Source organism: Balaenoptera borealis (assembly GCF_965194805.1).
Source record: "Balaenoptera borealis genome assembly, chromosome: 5".
Lineage (NCBI taxonomy): Eukaryota > Metazoa > Chordata > Mammalia > Artiodactyla > Balaenopteridae > Balaenoptera > Balaenoptera borealis.
Genome location: NC_138862.1, coordinates 56,418,403 through 56,437,045, shown reverse-complemented (window position 1 = coordinate 56,437,045; position 18,643 = coordinate 56,418,403). Strand labels below are relative to the sequence as shown.

Sequence of the window (18,643 nt, the reverse complement as noted above, 5' to 3'; positions counted from 1 at the left end):
TTTGTTTGATCAGTAAGCTAAGAATGATTTTAATACTTTTAAAAGGTTTTAAACTCAAAACACAAAGGAGAATCTGCTACACAGACCCATGTGACACAGAAAGCCTAAAATATTTGCTGCCTATCCCTTTATAGAGTTTGCGTACTCTTGTCCTAGAAGGAAAACAAAATGCAACAATTAGAAATGGGAAATACAGCAATGCACAATATGAACTATGTAACTGTAAACTATAAATCAGTTCCTTTTGTTCTGCAACCTTATTAAAATCTTGCATTTTTCATTATGATGGGAATCAAAAGCATAGAGAAATGAGTCTCATCTGGCGATGATTTGTCACTGCCACAGCAGACGATGGCTCTGCTTCCAGCCATCATGACCTTGGGCTGCCTCTGGTCTTAGTGCCTGACTTGCCATTGGAGGGAGATGCCATCCTCTCACACCCTGTCCCATTATTCTTCAACCTAAAGGGAGCACTTTACGTGGGTCTTCCCTTAGGACGAGGAACCCCTTCCTCCCAGAGTAGAGGTCTTCAGGCTTGTCTGGATAGACTCACGGGATTCTTGAACCACAGTCTTCAGTTCTGCCAAGAGGAGTGAATCTGAAGAAAAACATAGTTTAGATTCAAACTGAGGCTCCTGATACACATGAAAATAGATTTGATTTTTATTTAATTTTATCTCAGTTTGGTTTTGAATAGACCACAAGTATAAATATTTGCTTCCTCTTTGCTGCAAATTTCCTTTAAGACCTGACCTAAGTGTAAAATTTAATAAAAATTTCATGGAAAGGGTAGGATGATTATTTTTCATTTATATTTTCTTTGCCTTTGAAATTTAAATTCCTGTGCCCTTTCTGGGTGGTTGTTTGCTAGCTCATCATTGGTAGATAAAAGTTCCATATGACAAGAAATATCCTAGGGTGCTAAAACACAAGAAAATTAAAAACCTTGCCATGTGCCATGTGCTACTGGTTTATTTATTAATTTGCACTTTATCACTCCATTTCTTTTTTTTTTAACATCTTTATTGGGGTATAGTTGCTTTACAATGTTGTGTTAGTTACTGCTGTATGACAAAGTGAATCAGCTATATGTATGTCTGTTTTCCAAGTGTCAATTAAAAACAGCAACAAAGTAATGTCTTCTTTAGGCTTAGGAGAAAAAGAGCCTTCAACATTAATTCAATAAACACTTCTTAGATTAGTCATGTTAGATTAAAACAATAAGGATTGTGACACCAGTGTCACACATGTGGTTAACTTTATCCATGTGTCTATTTTCCCTTTGCTTTTTTATTAGTGGAATGAGAAGAGGAGTTTCCATAAAAAGTGGCGCCAGACTGTTGTCAGTCAACTCCTGTCACCTTTGTGGTGTGGTCTCTGAATAACCAATTTCTATTCTGAGCCTCAGTTTCCTTTCTTGTAAAACAGAGCATCAATTTGTCATTTATCTATCCCTTGTGGAAGACATTTGAAGAGAGAATGAGATAATGTCCATAGAATGTTTTATGTTTCTTGGAAGAGAGGTCCTTTGTAGCATTTTAAGGACATTTTTTCTGGAAGAACATGAGGATTCACCTGAGATGGTACTGAAACTGCCACTGAGAACACAGACTGGGGAAATGAATCTGCCTGGGTGGATGATGGTCAGAAACAACCCAAAGCCTTGTATTATTTGTTTTTCGGCTCAAACATCTCTTTAGTTGTTCTTCAACCATGATCCTATTTTACTTTATTTATTTGTTTGTTTTTTGTTTGGGCTGCATGTGTGCCATGCAGGATCTTAGTTCCCCAACCAGGGATTGAACCTGTGCCCCCTGCAGTGGAAGTGTGCAGAGTCTTAATCACTGGACCACCAGGGAAGTCCTCCATGATCCCATTTTAAATCCTATGTGAAAGAGGAGATTTGATTTGATAGAACTTTGATACCACATATTTGGAATAAATAATCTCACAACAGTACCTGTATCTTCCTTTCAGCTTTTAAGACATCTGCATTTAAGTCTTTTCCATTTTGTCCTGTTATGGAGCTACTCTTATTTAAGCACAATAGAACCTAAATAAATTAGACAAAAAGGAATTAAATTGGGTGTTTTCAAAAGCAGGCAAGCAAACAAAAACTATAGTAGACATTTTCTTAGAGGACTCTCTATAAACTAATGCTTGTATTCATAATTCATAGTCACTGTTCTCTACTATGCTGACATAACATCTCCCTTGAGTTGAGTTGTATATTTATCAAGATCCTGTTGTGTTTACACTCAAACTGGATTAGGCTACTTGTGTTTGTTGTTGCAATGATCTAATTTGATCACATTTTGCCAATACTTATTAAAATATGAATTTGAAAGAAAATAATTTTCTCAATAAGAACTAAGAATAGTCAGGAAAGGAATTTTAAAAAGAACCTCAAAAATAATTACCCTTGGATTAGATCTGAGCAGTTAGGAAAATCTGGGATAATTTTGCACTCGAATTGTTTGAAAAACATCTTCAGGTTCTTGCTCCATTAAGAAAACCCCTAAAACTGGAGATTGTAGAGTGAAATATAGGTATGTTTTAAGAAATAATAATATGGAACTCTAATTGATAGAACCATGATTAAAGGAATTACCAAAAAAAGAAATAAGAAGAGATATAAATCACTAGATATAAACATGGTAATGTGGTTGGATCTTGAAAACATTATGCTGGAAAAAAGGCAAGAAATTGAACAAGAACTATAACACAATACCATATGTATAATTTAAATTCATATACATGAAACAAAAATACACATTTCTAAGAAGTCAAAAACATATGCATTAAACCTACAAGATATCACTGCCTTTGAAGAAAAAGATGGTAAAGAGATGGGAGTGGGAGAAGGATAGAAGAGAATAAATATACATATAAAAAATATACAAGAGAAGACCCTTGTCTTGGAAAACAATGTTGATGTGTCATGAACTGTGGAGTATGATTAACTCATCCCTCTTTAACAGATGGTCCTATCCCTCACTCTCAAATATCATGAACCTAGAAAACAAGAGAGGTGATGACAGCATTCAAGGGAAGACAAGAGAATTTTACAACTGGGACAGTAATGGATCAGTGTAGTAATTGTCTTAGCAGACATCGGTGCTTGAAGTGGGAGAAACTAAGAAGAAGCAAGCTGATTCTTGCTATAGAAGTTCAACAGACTCAGCAGGTATGTCTGGAGGCAAGAGTGCAAATACAGTTGGAAATGGGATTGATTGAAATTCTGCTCAAGGAACAGCTAATACCTTGGGTTCCTTCCTCCAGCCTAAGCAGTCAGGCAGCTTCCCCTCCCTCACTGTCAAGGAAGCTGAGAAGTTTACTTTCTAGAGTGGAGAATGATCACAGTTGGTTGGAGTAGGAGGAATCCCACCTGAAAACTGGTGAATAAAGAAAACAAGTCTATATTGAATGGTGCATCTCTTCAGCTCCTCTTTCCCTCTTGCATCCCAGAACCCCAGCAACTAAGTTTATACCTACACCTACCTCCCCAGTTAGGACATTGGGAAATCTGACACACCAAGAGAAAAGACCTCTGTATAGTGACAACTGGGGATCTTTAAATGAAATGGCTCAAGATCCTTCCCTTCCACCTACAGTGAGCAAGCCAGCTTGATTCAGAAACACAGAGCTTTCAATCAACTTCTTGGCAACTCATTCTTTTGAGTGCATTGGCAGTCAAGGATAACCAGAAACCAGAAATCAGTTTTGAATAGTAATTTTGCATTATAAAAATGGATTCTGGATTATTTGCTGTTTTAAATTATCCATGCCTTTGTCCTCTTTCCCTTGTTTAAGATTTTGCCTATGATCCTTAAATAAACAAAGACCTATGTAAATGCTCACCACATTCCCTAACTGCCTATAACAATGTGAGGCTGCCAGTCACACTGAAAGGGGAGAAAATTGCTTGTGGTTCAGACATGTATTGACTGGGATCTAGGTCAAAGTATTCTGTCCTCTGCTGTTTTGAGTGTGCATGCATGTGTGCATGTGTATGCACGTGTGTACCTATCTACTTATGCATGCACTCATACTCATGCTCCACTGCAAACCAGTGAGTGCTTGTCAAGCTTTTTGAGAGGAAATGGGCCAGACTGCTGGTGCACTTTGACTTTTCTTCCTGAGAAATCAGGAATTTGGCAAAGCAGTCAAAACCCTAGAAGAGATGCCCTATCTGCTAAACTCAGAGCCATCTATGTGACAGTCCAGCAGAAGTCTACCAGTTTTGTCATCAGTGAACATCTTGGTTGATGAATTAAAGCCTATATACAATCTCTAGAGAGCATCTCTAGCTTTACTATAGGAAAAGAGAGAGAGAGAAATGCATGGGGAAGGACTTTCTCATCAGTAGCTTTGGATTTCCCATTAATCTTCCTTTGTGCCCATGGTGCCCTTATGCATTGTTATCTTTAAGAGTGTAAGCTGGAGGTACTATTGCAGGATGATCGGATTGTTCAAATTTCCCTCCCTTAGCCTCCTATGGAAAGTACAAAGACAAATGTTCCTGTTGCAGACTAAGACAGAAACACTTCTGAGTTTCTTAGGAAATGTGTTAACCATGTATTTTATTTTCTGTGTTCTGATGCTTTGACATTTGGGGTCTTGCTGACCCTGGAGGGACCGTTCCTTTCAGGGCGAGCCAATTCCAAGACATAGTAAACAACTCGTCCATTAGGATACCTTTCAGATGTAAACCAATCAATCCAGAGCTCATATGCCTAGTCACCTCCTTTATCAGGTCCTCACACCCTGGGATACTATCTACCAGCCTAATCAGCCCAGGGACAGGTTTCCAGACAACTAGGGACAGCCTCTATACCCCAGAACCCACTGAAATTATTTAACCTAGCCAGTCCTAAGCCTGCTTACTCTGTCTCTCTCATTTCTTCCCATGGAAACCTAATAAAGACTCTGGTCCATGTTTTCCCCTACTCCCTCTGTCTCCTAACTGACCCTGGTGCTTCTCCCTGTGGCCCTCCATGACGTGGCATGCCCCATCTTCATGGAACTATGAGTAACAAACTATCATTTCAGTGGCAATCATCTCCTGATTTGTTGGCCTTACCATACCTAAATAATGATAAAACCAATTAAAACAGGGAAAGCATGCTATACTGAGTAGCAAATCATAAGAGGCCATCCCTTGAGGTGTAATTCTTCCATGAGACTTTCCCTGACCTCATCAACTTACAATGAATTTATCCTCCTATGAACATCCAGCATTATTGCCTACGACTCTCATTTGACATTTAAACATGTTCCTTCCTGATACTATATGTCGTTTAAATTTCTTGTGTATATCTTGTTCTTCCAACTGAAATATAAATTTCCTCAGGGTGTAATTCTCAGTATCTTCAACAATAACTGATGAGTTAATGAATGAGTGAACAGATGTAACTTACTAAATTTGATCCAAAACTCACAAAGATCTTACTTTTTTTTCCTTTCTGAACTTTCTCTTTGCAGATAACTTTGTATGACTGTGATGAGCCCCAAATTGCAAAACTGCTAAGCGTTTTCTTCAGACAAGTAAATTTCTAAGCCTAATAAATACCTAATTATTTCCCTGAATTTATAATCAGATATAATTTTCTTGAGCATCCATAACTTGTTTGCTATCTGTAGGAAGAGGAAAGTGATATTGGGTGCTAGTTAAGAGCACTGTTTTGGATTCAGACAGACCTAGTTTAAATACTAGCTATACTACTTATTAGCTGTGTCTTTGGGCAAGTTACTTGACCTTTTCAATCCTCAGTTTCTTCACCTGTAAAATGCGGTAACAACACGTACCTTAGAGGGATTTTATAAGGATTACATATGTAAAGTTGTTAGCATAGTACTGGCATATGGTAGAGGCCAAATAAATAGTGTGACTGTACATGTTGCTTTGCCTGGGATACTCTGTTTACTCCTATTGCTCTAGCATAATTATGAACAGCACCCTCATTTTACCCAGAGTTTCAAGTTTGGACAATAAATTGGTCTATCAATTAATGTATTTTTAAACTTTTAATGCTGATTACTACTTAAATATATGTGAGATGAATATATATTTATGATTGAATATACATTTATGTTGGGGCTGTGCAGTAATCCTTTCCAATAAAGTCCACCTCATCCCTTTGTCTCCATTGCTGAGAAGCAGAGTATGGTTTAGTGGCCAAGAGCACAGACCTAGGAGCCAAACAGCCTGGTCTTGAATCCCAGCCATGCATGTTCTAATGTGTAACTTTAGACAATCCATTTACTTAGCATGTATCAGTTTTCTCATCAGTAATATGGGAACAATATAAGCAGTACTTTTATCATACAGTGTCATGAAGCCAAAAGTCTATAACTGTATATATGTAAAAATGCTTACAACAGTGTCTAGCACATAGCAAACCCTCTGTGAGCAGGTATTATTGTTGCTGTCTCTATGTCAGTGGCAACTAAGCTGAAACCAGCTTGTTTCTGTTTCCTGTGAATTGCTATTGGTGTAGAAAGCAGCCCTTATACTGCCCTCAGTTCAGCTAGCAAGTCTGCATGAATGTCTTAGATGATAAAGGTAGAGGAACTTTGTACAATATCATGTGTGATTCTTCAGGATACAAATGTGTTTTGATAATGTTATGGACTGAGTTATACCTCCCCACCCCCTGCCAAATTCATATGTTGGAGCTCTAACCCCTGTGACTATAGTAGAAGATAGTGCCCTTAAGGAGGTAACTAAAGTAAATGAGGTCATAAAGGTGGGATCCTAATTTGATAGAACTGGTGTCCTTTATAGGAAGAGGAAGAGACACCAGAGATCTCTCTCTCTCTGTGTGCATGCACAGAGAAGAGACCTGTGAGGACAAAATGAGAAGGTGACTGCCTATAAGCCAAGAAGATATCTCATCAGATACCAACTCTGACAGCACCTCAGTCTTGGACTTCTAGCTTCCAGAAATTAGAGAAAATAAATTTATGTTATTTAAGCCACCCAATCTGTGGTATTTTGTTATTACAGCCTATGCAGACTAATACAGGTGAAAGAGTGTGGTCAAAAGATTAAATGTGGAAAGAAAAATTGTGTATAATTTGGGAATTGGGCTAAGAGCATTGGAGGAGCCCTCTATTTAGGGGAGAATTACTAAGTCAAAGGATGCTAAATGAAAAGTTGGTATTGTAAATGTATGAATCTGTTCAAGGATGATACAGAAAGTGAGGACTGTGGTCAAAGTAGACAGTGCATGTCCTGTTTAAAGGCACTGAAATTCTCATTTTCTAAAGCCCCCATACAGGTTAAATGGAACACGTCAATAAGGCACTGGTCCTTTGGCCCTGCTCCAGTGAATGTCTTTGGAAGTACAGGTGAGTGGGATTGTCCTCTGCAGAGCATTGAGGTGGGGTTTCATGGGTGAGTAGAATCTACACAAGCAGAGCAATAGGGAAAGAAGGTTCCAGAGAGGAAGAATGTTACAGAACAGGATACCTACAGAACTGACTGCTAGGGTTGTTATGTGACACAGGTAGATCAGTTTTTTAGGGTCCTTTTAAGGTAGTCAATTTTGTTAGAGTAGAGGCACCATATAAAGAAGACTGGAAAATAAGAATGGAAAAATTCAGATTGTGTTTGACTACAAATCCTGGAGTAATACATGTGGAATCAAGTGATTCATGTGAGCAACAGAAAGCTACTATTAAAATAATATTTCCAAATGAATCTCAAGTACCGGTTAGAATGCTTTGGAGGAAGAAGGAATTGGAATGAGTTCCTGTGACTGCACACACTCAAGTAGAGGCTGGTTTGCCACTTAATCAGAGGTGGTATATTGCAAGTAAGCAAATCACCTGGGGACCTTGTTAAGACAGAGTCTGATTCAGCGGGTCTGAGACGAGGTCTGAGGTTCTACATTTTGAACAAGCTGATGCTGCTGATGCTGCTGGTTCCTAACTACACTGTAAGTTGCAAGGAAATAGATGACCTCTGAATTCACTTACAACCTGTAGATCCTTGATTTTACTACCTAGCATGCTGAGAAACAGGCTAAAAATTTGCATTCAATATTAGCTTGAGTCATTCTGCTTGTCTCTATACGTGAAATTATGCATTTCAGAATGCCAGGTCAAACCATGCAAAAAAAGGATTAAACACAGCTCCTTGCCTTGCAATTACCTCACCACACACTGTGAGTTAACAGGAGCAAGGAGAAAATAAGCACAAGATTCCAAAAAGATTGGAACTAGACGAGTTTAGTGATGATGAAAGAAAGATATAAAAGAAAGAACTGTGGGACTTAATCATAGATTAGTTTTGTTTTATTTAAGAATATGGTTTGGCTATGTAGAATCTAAAAAGTCAAACATAAAAACAGAGAGTAGAAAAGTGGTTGCCAGGGGTGGAGGGTGGGGGAAATAGGGAGAGGTTGGTAAACAGGTACAAACTTTTAGCTCTAAGATGAATAAGTTCTAAGGATCTGATGTATAACATGATGACTATAGCTGATGATACTATGTTGCACAACTGAAATTTGGTAAGAGAGTAGAACTTAAAAGTTCACACCAAAAAAAAAAAAAAAGAGATGAATATGTGAGGTGATGGATGTGTTTATTAACTAGATGGGGAAAATTCTTTCACAATGTATACCTATATCAAATCACCACAAGGTACACTTTAATCTTACAATTTTGTATGTCAATTATACCTCAATAAAGTTGAAATGAAAAAACATATAATTTGGTCTTACCAATCAATATTATACTTAATCCTACCACATCATCACATAATTCCCATGAAACTGCATGTGAACAAAATACTTTCTCAAATCATTTTTTCCTAGTGGCTCCTTTTAGACCTTGAGGTCGTATAGAAAATACTTCATCAGCAGCATGTTAAAAATATTTAAGAATCACAAACTTTCATTTTAAGGAGTTTCCTGCATGGACACCTTTTTACTTTTAGTTCTTTGACATAATCACTTTTATAAAGTTAGTTAAACATTATTATTTTAATATTCATTTTAATCACTCATCAAAAGCACTTACAGGTTGTTTTATCTGTTGGAAAGGGGTGAGGATGACCTTACAGAGGAACTGAGATGAAAGCTGATGGTGAACAGAATTATTCTTAGCATGAACTATTAGGAATGGGTAATTATAAAATAGAACATGGTGTGTTCTTGGATTGGAAGAATCAATATTGTGAAAATGACTATACTACCCAAAACAATCTACAGATTCAATGCAATCCCTATCAAATTACCAATGGCATTTTTTACGGAAGTAGAACAAAAAATCTTAAACTTTGTATGGAGACACAAAAGACCCCAAATAGCCAAAGCAGTCTTGAGGGAAAAAAACGGAGCTGGAGGAATCAGACTCCCTGACTTCAGACTATACTACAAAGCTACAGTAATCAAGACAATATGGTACTGGCACAAAAACAGAAACATAGATCAATGGAACAAGAAAGAAAGCCCAGAGATAAACCCACACACCTATGGTCAACTAATCTATGACAAAGGAGGCAAGGATATACAATGGAGGAAAGACAGTCTTTTCAATAAGTGGTGCTGGGAAAACTGGACAGCTACATGTAAAAGAATGGAATTAGAAAACTCCCTAAGACCATACACAAAAATAAACTCAAAATGGATTTGAGACCTAAATGTAAGACCGGACACTATAAAACTCTTAGAGGAAAACATAGGAAGAACACTCTTTGACATAAATCACAGCAAGATCTTTTTTGATCCACCTCCTAGAGTAATGGAAATAAAAACAAAAATAAACAAATGGGACCTAATGAAACTGAAAAGCTTTTGCACTGCAAAGGAAACCATAAACAAGACGAAAAGACAACCCTCAGAATGGGAGAAAATATTTGCAAACGAATCAACGGACAAAAGATTAATCTCCAAAATATATAAACAGCTCATGCAGCTCAATATTAAGAAAACAAACAACCCAATCCAAAAATGGGCAGAAGACCTAAGTAGACATTTCTCCAAAGAAGACACACAAATGGCCAAGAAGCCCATGAAAAGCTGCTCAACATCACTAATTATTAGAGAAATGCAAATCAAAACTACAATGAGGTATCACCTCACACCAGTTAGGATGGGCATCATCAGAAAATCTACAAACAACAAATGCTGGAGAGGGTGTGGAGAAAAGGGAACCCTCTTGCACTGTTGGTGGGAATGTAAATTGATAGAGCCACTATGGAGAACAGTATGGAGGTTCCTTAAAAAACTAAAAATAGAATTACCATATGATCCAGCAATCCCACTACTGGGCATATAACCAGAGAAAACCATAATTCAAAAAGACACATGCACCCCAGTGTTCATTGCAGCACTATTTACAATAGCCAGGTCATGGAAGCAACCTAAATGCCCATCGACAGATGACTGGATAAAGAAGATGTGGTAATATATACAATGGAATATTACTCAGCCATATAAAGGAACGAAATTGGGTCATTTGTTGAGACGTGGATGGACCTAGAGACTGTCATACAGAGTGAAGTAAGTCTGAAAGAGAAAAACAAATATCGTATATTAACGCATATATGTGGAACCTAGAAAAATGGTACAGATGAACTGGTTTGCAGGGCAGAAATTGAGACACAGATGTAGAGAACAAATGTATGGACACCAAGGGGGGAAATCCGCGGGGTGGTGGGGGTGGTGGTGTGCTGAAGTGGGTGATTGCTATTGACATGTATACACTGATGTGGATAAAACTGATGACTAATAAGAACCTGCTGTATTAAAAAAATTTTAAAAATTAAAAAAATAGAACATGATGAATTTACTTTTTTTAAAATGAAAAGGATATTGAATTTTAATAATGGGAGTAGGTCGTAGGATTTTTGTTTATATAAAGTATGTTGACTATAGAATAGTGGAATTTAAGGAAAGAAAAGTGTTCTTTGAAATCATGTATTCCATTGCCTTCATTTTACAAATGAGAAAATCAAGGCTCAGAGCATCTGAGTGATTTGCCCATGACCGCTCAGTATTTTAGCAGCGAGGGAGGAATGCAGTTCTCTCTAAGCAGTCCTGAGCTGCTTCCACAACACCATATAGATATATTTTGGATAACCAATAATCTCACCATTACTCAGATTAGATATTATCCCTTAATATGTCCCATCATTTCAGAGGAAAGACGTTAGTGATACCTTTATGTGATCAGAGATTTTACTGAGGAAGAAGGCCTTTAGTTTGTCAATAAAAAATTGCATAGCAGATGAATAAGCAGAAGGATGAAGCAGGGACTTTAGAACCCAGAGGTGACAGTGTAGCAAAGTGCAAAAGCAGAAGTAGCAGGAGATAATCCTGGGACCTGAGGATACTGACTAGTTGGAGGTATTGGGGCAGCAGAATTGGATGAGAGGGTGGGGCCAATGATCAAAGATCTAGGAAAGCCAGGCAAGTAGTTGAACTTAGTGCCAGAACTTAATTGAACTTAATGTCAGAGTGCAGAGCCAGCACCAGTGGTATGCTGGGGACCAGCTCAAACCAACTATGAGCTGATTATACGTTTCTCCTCCCAATTTGGAGGTTAGTAACATCATAGCAGCAGCTTAAAACTGGTCATGGTGGGAGTATTTACACCATGGAAATCAGCAAACACTACCCAGAAATGTTTTTCTTCCTGGAGAGCCAGTGTAGTGGCATATCTAGACAAAATGTAAGTCTATGTTCTAGTAGCTGGACTAGACCATGCAGAAGGAAGGAGAAATTGAGAGGAGGGTTGCGGGCATGGAAACCTCCATCACCCTGTGTGTTGAGAAGTTTTAGAGGCATGTTCTGCCTCTAGTTTTCACAGTAAATATTAAGTACATGTCCATGACTCCTTAATTTGTGGAACACAGAGAGCCTGACCTTCGTATCATTCAATCTGGTGCCATATATAGCATTTTGAATTTGGCTCAATTCCAAAGTGCTTCTGGTAGGATGAGAATGAGCAACCCCATTAGGAAAAGAGTAAGCTAAGAAAAAGAGAGTCTAAACACTGAAAATAATTCTGTGTTACATTAAACTCTAACATCTGCCATGCCTAAGGCAAGATAAGATTTCTATTAAAAATTACTCTTATATTTACTCCAGTCATACAGAAGGCTCCCAGCCAACTTCACATCATGATTTTCATCACCACCATCAACACATCAGCAGCAGCAGCAGCAGCAGAAAGCTCATTTATTGAGCAGTTACCCTAAGCCAAGCCCTATTCTAGCAATCCAATCATTATTTTATTAAGTGGTTACCATGTGCCAGGCTTGTGCTAAATTAGTGGTTCTCGGTTTTCTTGGTCTCAGGACCCCTTTACACTCTTAGAAATTGTTTAAGGCCCAAAGAAACTTTGTTTATGTGAGCTATAGCCATTGATATTTACTATATTAGAAAGTACATTAAAATAGGTATTTATTAATTCTCTTAACAGTAATAATATAAATCCATTACACATTAACATAAAACATATTTTTATGTGAAAAACTTTTTTCCAAAGCAAAATAAAGTTAGTGAGAAGAGAGTCATTGTTTTATAATCTTGCAAATCTCTTTAATAGAAGGCAGCTGGATTTTCTCATGTCTGCCTGCTCATTCTATCTACTGCAATATCTCTCACCGTCTAGTTTCTGGAAAATTCCATCCTGCACTCATGTGAGAATGAGATGAAAAAGGCAAATAGTGTCCTAGTATTTTTACTAAAATAGTTTTGACCTCATGACCCCACCCTGCCAGAGTCTTGGGGATCCCTTAGGAGTCCCCAGACCATGCTTTAAAAACTTCTGTACTAAACTGGATATGTAAGAGTGGAGTCAAACTTCTCCCACCCTCACAGAACTTACACTGCAAGTCTCATTCTCTTATATGCCTTATTTAAGCTCACAACAACCCTATGAAATGGCTGCTTTATTGCTTCCATGTCCCACATGAGGAAACTGAGGACCAGAGAAAATATAATATTGAGGTACTATTGGCAGAATTCAAAATGGCAGAGATGGCACTCCATCCAGAGATGATGCTCGTATCTACTACATAACCTGCTTCCTAAAGCACGGCACAAAGAGAGAATTTCTTACCCACTTTTCAAAAGTTCCACCTAGGTAAGAAAGTGTAATCATCTTTTGAAGAGATCCTTTACAAGACAACTCCCAATCCAGGGTATTCTGTCACAACAAAGTATTATCCCAAGGCAGGCCTTTCTTTTTTGGAATGATTGCAAGCGGTTGGGATGGCTGATGTACTCTCAGAATTTGGAAGTGGAGGAGAAGAATGTGTATGGGAGACCTGGCCGGGAAACTGCAGTCTTTGAACCAAGCCCAGCTGTACTGAGAGTTAAAATAGGAAAAGGTTGTTTGTTGTTTCCAGTCAGCCAGAAGAGTGAGCTGCCATGGCCCACAGGACTCTCTACTTCCCCAAAGATTCATTCCTGGCTGCAGAGATATGGTGACACAAGTTAATAGCTTTTCTCTGGTGAGATCAGACAATAGATCTGGGTGCTACCTATCACTGTACTTATGGGGAATAATGAATTACAGACGTCATTATTGTCAGATGACCCAGCAATGAAACAGAAAATAACTGTGACATCATTGTAATTTATTGAAAAAAAATCCTCAGGAGTTTTATAAATAAAACTCTCTTTACATATAATCTCTACTTTCTACTACCTCAGTACCATGTAATGAGCTTCTTAGGTATAACTACCATAGAATTCTTTCAAGAATTACAAGGTCTGTGAGACTTCCTTGGTGGCGCAGTGGTTAAAGAATCCGCCTGCCAATGCAGGGGACTCTTGTTCGATCCCCGGTCCGGGAAGATCCCACATGCCTCAGAGCAACTAAGCCCATGTGCCACAACTACTGAGCCTGCATGCCACAACTACTGAAGCCCGCACGCCAAGAGCCCATGCTCTGCAACAAGAGAAGTCACCGCAATGAGAAGCCCGTGCACCGCAATGAAGAGTAGCCCCGCTCACCGCAACCAGAGAAAGCCCACGCGCAGCAACAAAGACCCAACGCAGCCAAAATAAATAAAATTAATTAATTAATTTAAAAAAACCCCAAACCTTCAATGGCTCTTATTACATGCAAGATGAAGTCTGAAAAGTCTTTGGTGATTTGCCTCTGACTCATTTTTTCCAGCCTCTCTCATCCTTGGCCACTCCTCCAAGAGCACTGTTGTCATTCTACAGTGACTCTGCTTTCTCTTGCACAGGCTGGAAAGTCCAATCCCTAATTTTCACCCCATAATCTCCTTACCTATCTTCAAGACTTAATTTAGGGAGCACATTTTCTGTAAAGCTTACATCAGTTAAAAAAGCTGAGTTTATTTATTCATTTAACAGAGAATTCATTGAGTGCCTATGTTATGCCAGAAACTGCTCTAGGGGTTGGGGGTGCTGCTGTCATCAAGGGAGAGACCAAATTCTTATTCTCAATATTACAGAATAGTGTCGGGGAAATGGGTAGACGAAGGGACTTTCATATAATAAAGGAATATGTAATAATAAGTAAATTATAAGTAAATAAATAAACAAGAGCAAAAAAAAAAGAGGATTTCATATGATGCTACAAAAAATAATAAGAAATAAAAAGGCAACATAACAGAGACTAGGGGAGAGTTAAGTGTGGCAGTGTGTTAGGCAGAACTATGAGACCCCAAAGATGTCCACACTGTAATCCTGGGAATCTGTGATCATGTTATCTTACATGGCAAAAGGGATGTTGCAGATGTGATTAAGATTAAGAACGTTGATATGGGGAGATTATGCTGGATTATTCAGGTGCATCCAGTCTAATCACAAGTCCTTAAAAAGGGAGAACATTTCCCAGCTCTGGTCAAAGTGTGAGGGGAGAAGAGAGAGAGAGCTCTAGAGAGAGAGAATGATGATGAATAAAGGGGGAAAGGATGCAACATTGCTGGGTTTGAGGATGGAAGAAAGGGACCATGAGCCAAGGATTTCCTAGAATCTGGGAAAGACAAGGAAACAGATTCTCACCAAGATTGTTCCGAAAGAAACACAGCCCTGCTGATATTTGACACCTGTGAGATGGGTGTTGGACTTCTGACCTACTGAACTGTAAGATTATAAATTCATATTGTTGGAATATTACTCAGCCATAAAAAGCAACAAATTGAGTTATCACTTCGTTATTTGTAGTGAGATGGATGGACCTAGAGTCTGTCATACAGAGTGAAGTAAGTCAGAAAGAGAAAAACAATACCGTATGCTAACACATATATATGGAATCTAAAAAAAAAAAATGGTTCTGAAGAACCTAGGGGCAGGACAGGAATAAAGACGCAGATGTAGAGAATGGACTTGAGGATACGGGGAGGGGGAAGGGTAAGCTGGGACAAAGTGAGAGAGTGGCATGGACATATATACACTACCAAATGTAAAATAGATAGCCAGTGGGAAGCAGCCGCATAGCACAGGGAGATCAGCTTGGTGCTTTGTGACCACCTAGAGGGGTGGGATAGGGAGGGTGGGAGGGAGGGAGACGCAAGAGGGAGGGGATATGGGAATATATGTATATGTATAGCTGATTCACTTTGTTATACAGCAGAAACTAACACACCATTGTAAAGCAGTTATACTCCAATAAAGATGTTAAAAAATAAATTCATACTGTTGAAGCCTCTACGTCTGTAAACTAATGCAGTTAGCTACTTAAGGCCAGTTGGTCAGGGATGCTTTCACTGAGGAGGAACACTTGAGCTTAGATCTAAATGATAAGAAGAAGCCAACGTTGTGAACCTCATGGGAAAAAGAATCCAGGCAGAGGGAAGTGTAAGTCTCTGAGGTTGGAGCAGACTTGGCATGCTTTACAATAATGGTGAAGGCCAGTGTGACTGGAACACGTCATGAGTGGGAGCCCAGGATGAGATCGGAGGTACAGGCAGACACCAGGCCATCGAGAGCCTTTTGCTGCTATAACTACCACTGTGGCACTGTCATCACCCCAGCTTACACATAGGGAGACCCCTCATTACACTTGAGTCCCTTGAGATCCTTAACAGCAGGGACTGCTCCCATTCATCTCTGACACTCAGCACAAAGTAGTGGTAGTGGTTCAGACATAGCAAGTCACAAATGTATAGCTGTGGGGTCAATGTTTGAGATTCTTTAGAAAAACAGAACAATAGTAAGATTAATCTCTGTTGTTTTGGAAATATCCACACTTGGGAGCCCCCTGAGTTTTAATTTCTTCCTGCTTGTCATCATTTGGGTAACCATTTTATGGTACATTAAGGGAAAATGATCTATGTTGGTCTGTGAACTACAAAGCAGAAATTCAGGTTATAAAATTGTTGACTGGGGTCCTTAGCGGAAATGTTTTCAACACTGTTACCATAATCAGGTATATTTATAGCTTAAAAAAGAAAGTATCCCTTGTGTGTTTATAAGATGAAGAATTTTCCAAATAGTTAAATCTATTTTGGAAAACAAAGTGGAGATACGTGCATTCCATTAGTGCAAGCAAGAATTTGTAGAAAGCCTATTTTGTGCCAGAGGCTCATCTCGTGCAAGCCCTGCTCCACCCCACTGAGGCCGGTGCACTTATCATTCCTGTTTCACAGATGGCAAACTCAGCCACAGCGGGGATAAGTGACATGACCAAGGAGACAATGCTAGCCAAGGAACCATGACCCCAGGCCTCTGGCTCCAGACTACATTCTTAAATACCAGACTACATCCTTCCCATCCCTCAAGGAAGAGGCAGAACTAGGAGTTAAACTTTAAGCCTCTCAGGAAAAATGTCAGAGAGCTGTGTATGGTAAATTTACAGGTTTCTAAAATTTCAACTATACTACAAGTCATTTTTTTCCTCTCTGTAGTTACTGCCTGGATTAAAGATCATCAAAGAACTCCTTTTAAAATATACTTCTGATGGAGCAAAAGAGGGTAGGCCTAAGAAGGCGTACCTTTCCTGAAACTGTCTGCTAAAAAATAATTAGCTTGTTTTGTAACATTATGATCAGAAGGAGAAAATGCAGCTGCTTTTGTCACTGTGATGGATGGCATAAAATATTTTGAATTTAGATAATTTATTTTATTTTTTATTTTTACATTTGAACTGCCATCCAAGACAATTCCAATTTGTGATGTAATCTCCGAAGATTTGTTTTTTGTCTCTAATTTGAAGGAGTCTGGCAATATCTCTGCTTCAGATGGGTAGTTTATATATTTAACCAGTCAATGCTAAATTACTTCCAATAAAATTCATTCAGGCTGCCGCTATCATTGAAGATAATATATATATATATATTCTCTGCTGGTTCAGTTGCCTAAGATGTCCTAGATCAGTTTGAAGAAAATAAATAGAATAAGTAAAATCAACACATGAAAATAAATAACTTCATTTTTAATTTGTTCTATATGTACAGTACTCCCATTCCTTAGTTATTCTATTTAAATTATAATGAATTGGCACAGGAGGATGGATGTCTTTTGAGATTGGGTCTGCTGTGTGGATGAAGCTAAAGGCTAGAAATGAAAAAAAATGTTATTGAGTTCTTACTCAGTTCTCTTATTGATTCACTGGATAAATTATATTGCATCTTATTTGTTTGTCCGGCCGCTGATACAAGAAGGTGCCTTAGTTCGTTTGTGCTGCTATAACAGAACACCATAAACAATGGAAATTTATTTCCCATGGTTCCGGAGCCTGGGAAGTTTAAAATCAAGGTGCCAGTAGATTTGGTGTCTGGTGAGAGCCTGCTTCTTGGATCCTAGATGGCCATCTTGCTGTGTCCTCACATAGCAGAAAGGGAAAGGGAGATCTCTGGGGTCTTTTTCATAAGGGCACTAATCCCATTCATGAAAGTTCCACTCTCTGACCTCCTCACCTCAAAGTTCCCACCTCCAAACCCATTACATTGGGGATTAGAATACAACATATGAATTTTGGGGGAGTCACAAACGTTCAGTCTATAGCAAAGGCTAACAGGAAACTCTTGTGAATACTACTTACCTCCCTGATAGTCATCGTCTTAACAGTAGCAATTGATTCATCAAATTTTCACTGCATACCAGGCACCATCCTGGATATTGGTGGAGTTGCAAATACAAATCTCATGTAAATCTTGATCTTAAAACACTTATACTACAATAGTGTAATAGTATAAATTTATACTATAATAATATTAGTATAAGTATATACTATAAGTATAAAATATAGTATCATAGAAAAGCTGTCATAGTGATGGCATATACATGTTATTCTTACGTGTCCTTTGAAACCTAAATCTAAAGCTATCTCCTCAGTGAAGCTTTCCCTGACACCCCCAGGCTGAGTAAGCTGTCTATCCTCTGTGCACACATGATTTGTAAATTGAGTTTCTGTAATTCATTTGTATTAATACAGTGGATACTCATCTCTCTTCCTGAATTTAAAGCTCTGTGGAGAAGGGAGTGTGTCTCAGTCCTCTGTACCTCTACCTTGACTAGGCCAAAGAAAGATGGCCATGGTGTTTGTTAAATAAGTAAATAAATGAATCAATAAATGATGCAAAGTAGCAAGAGTATTTGAGGAGAGTAGAGGAAATAATAGGAGAGGGGCCAGATCATGGGGAGCTTTGAGTTCTGGGCAACAGAATTCAGGAGCAAAATTGTGATACAGTGAAAAGGGCATGAAC

General features: G+C 38.5%; 1 protein-coding gene across 1 annotated transcript in view; it reads left to right on the top strand.

Annotated features, from left to right (window-relative positions):
- Positions 1–18,643, top strand: part of LOC309630045 (uncharacterized protein) — a 143,237-nt gene that overhangs the window by 92,179 nt on the left and 32,415 nt on the right. The window contains exon 5 of the mRNA XM_082394808.1: positions 7,273–7,353. The gene's annotated coding sequence lies outside the window, so the exon portion shown is untranslated. The remainder of the gene's footprint in view (positions 1–7,272; positions 7,354–18,643) is intronic.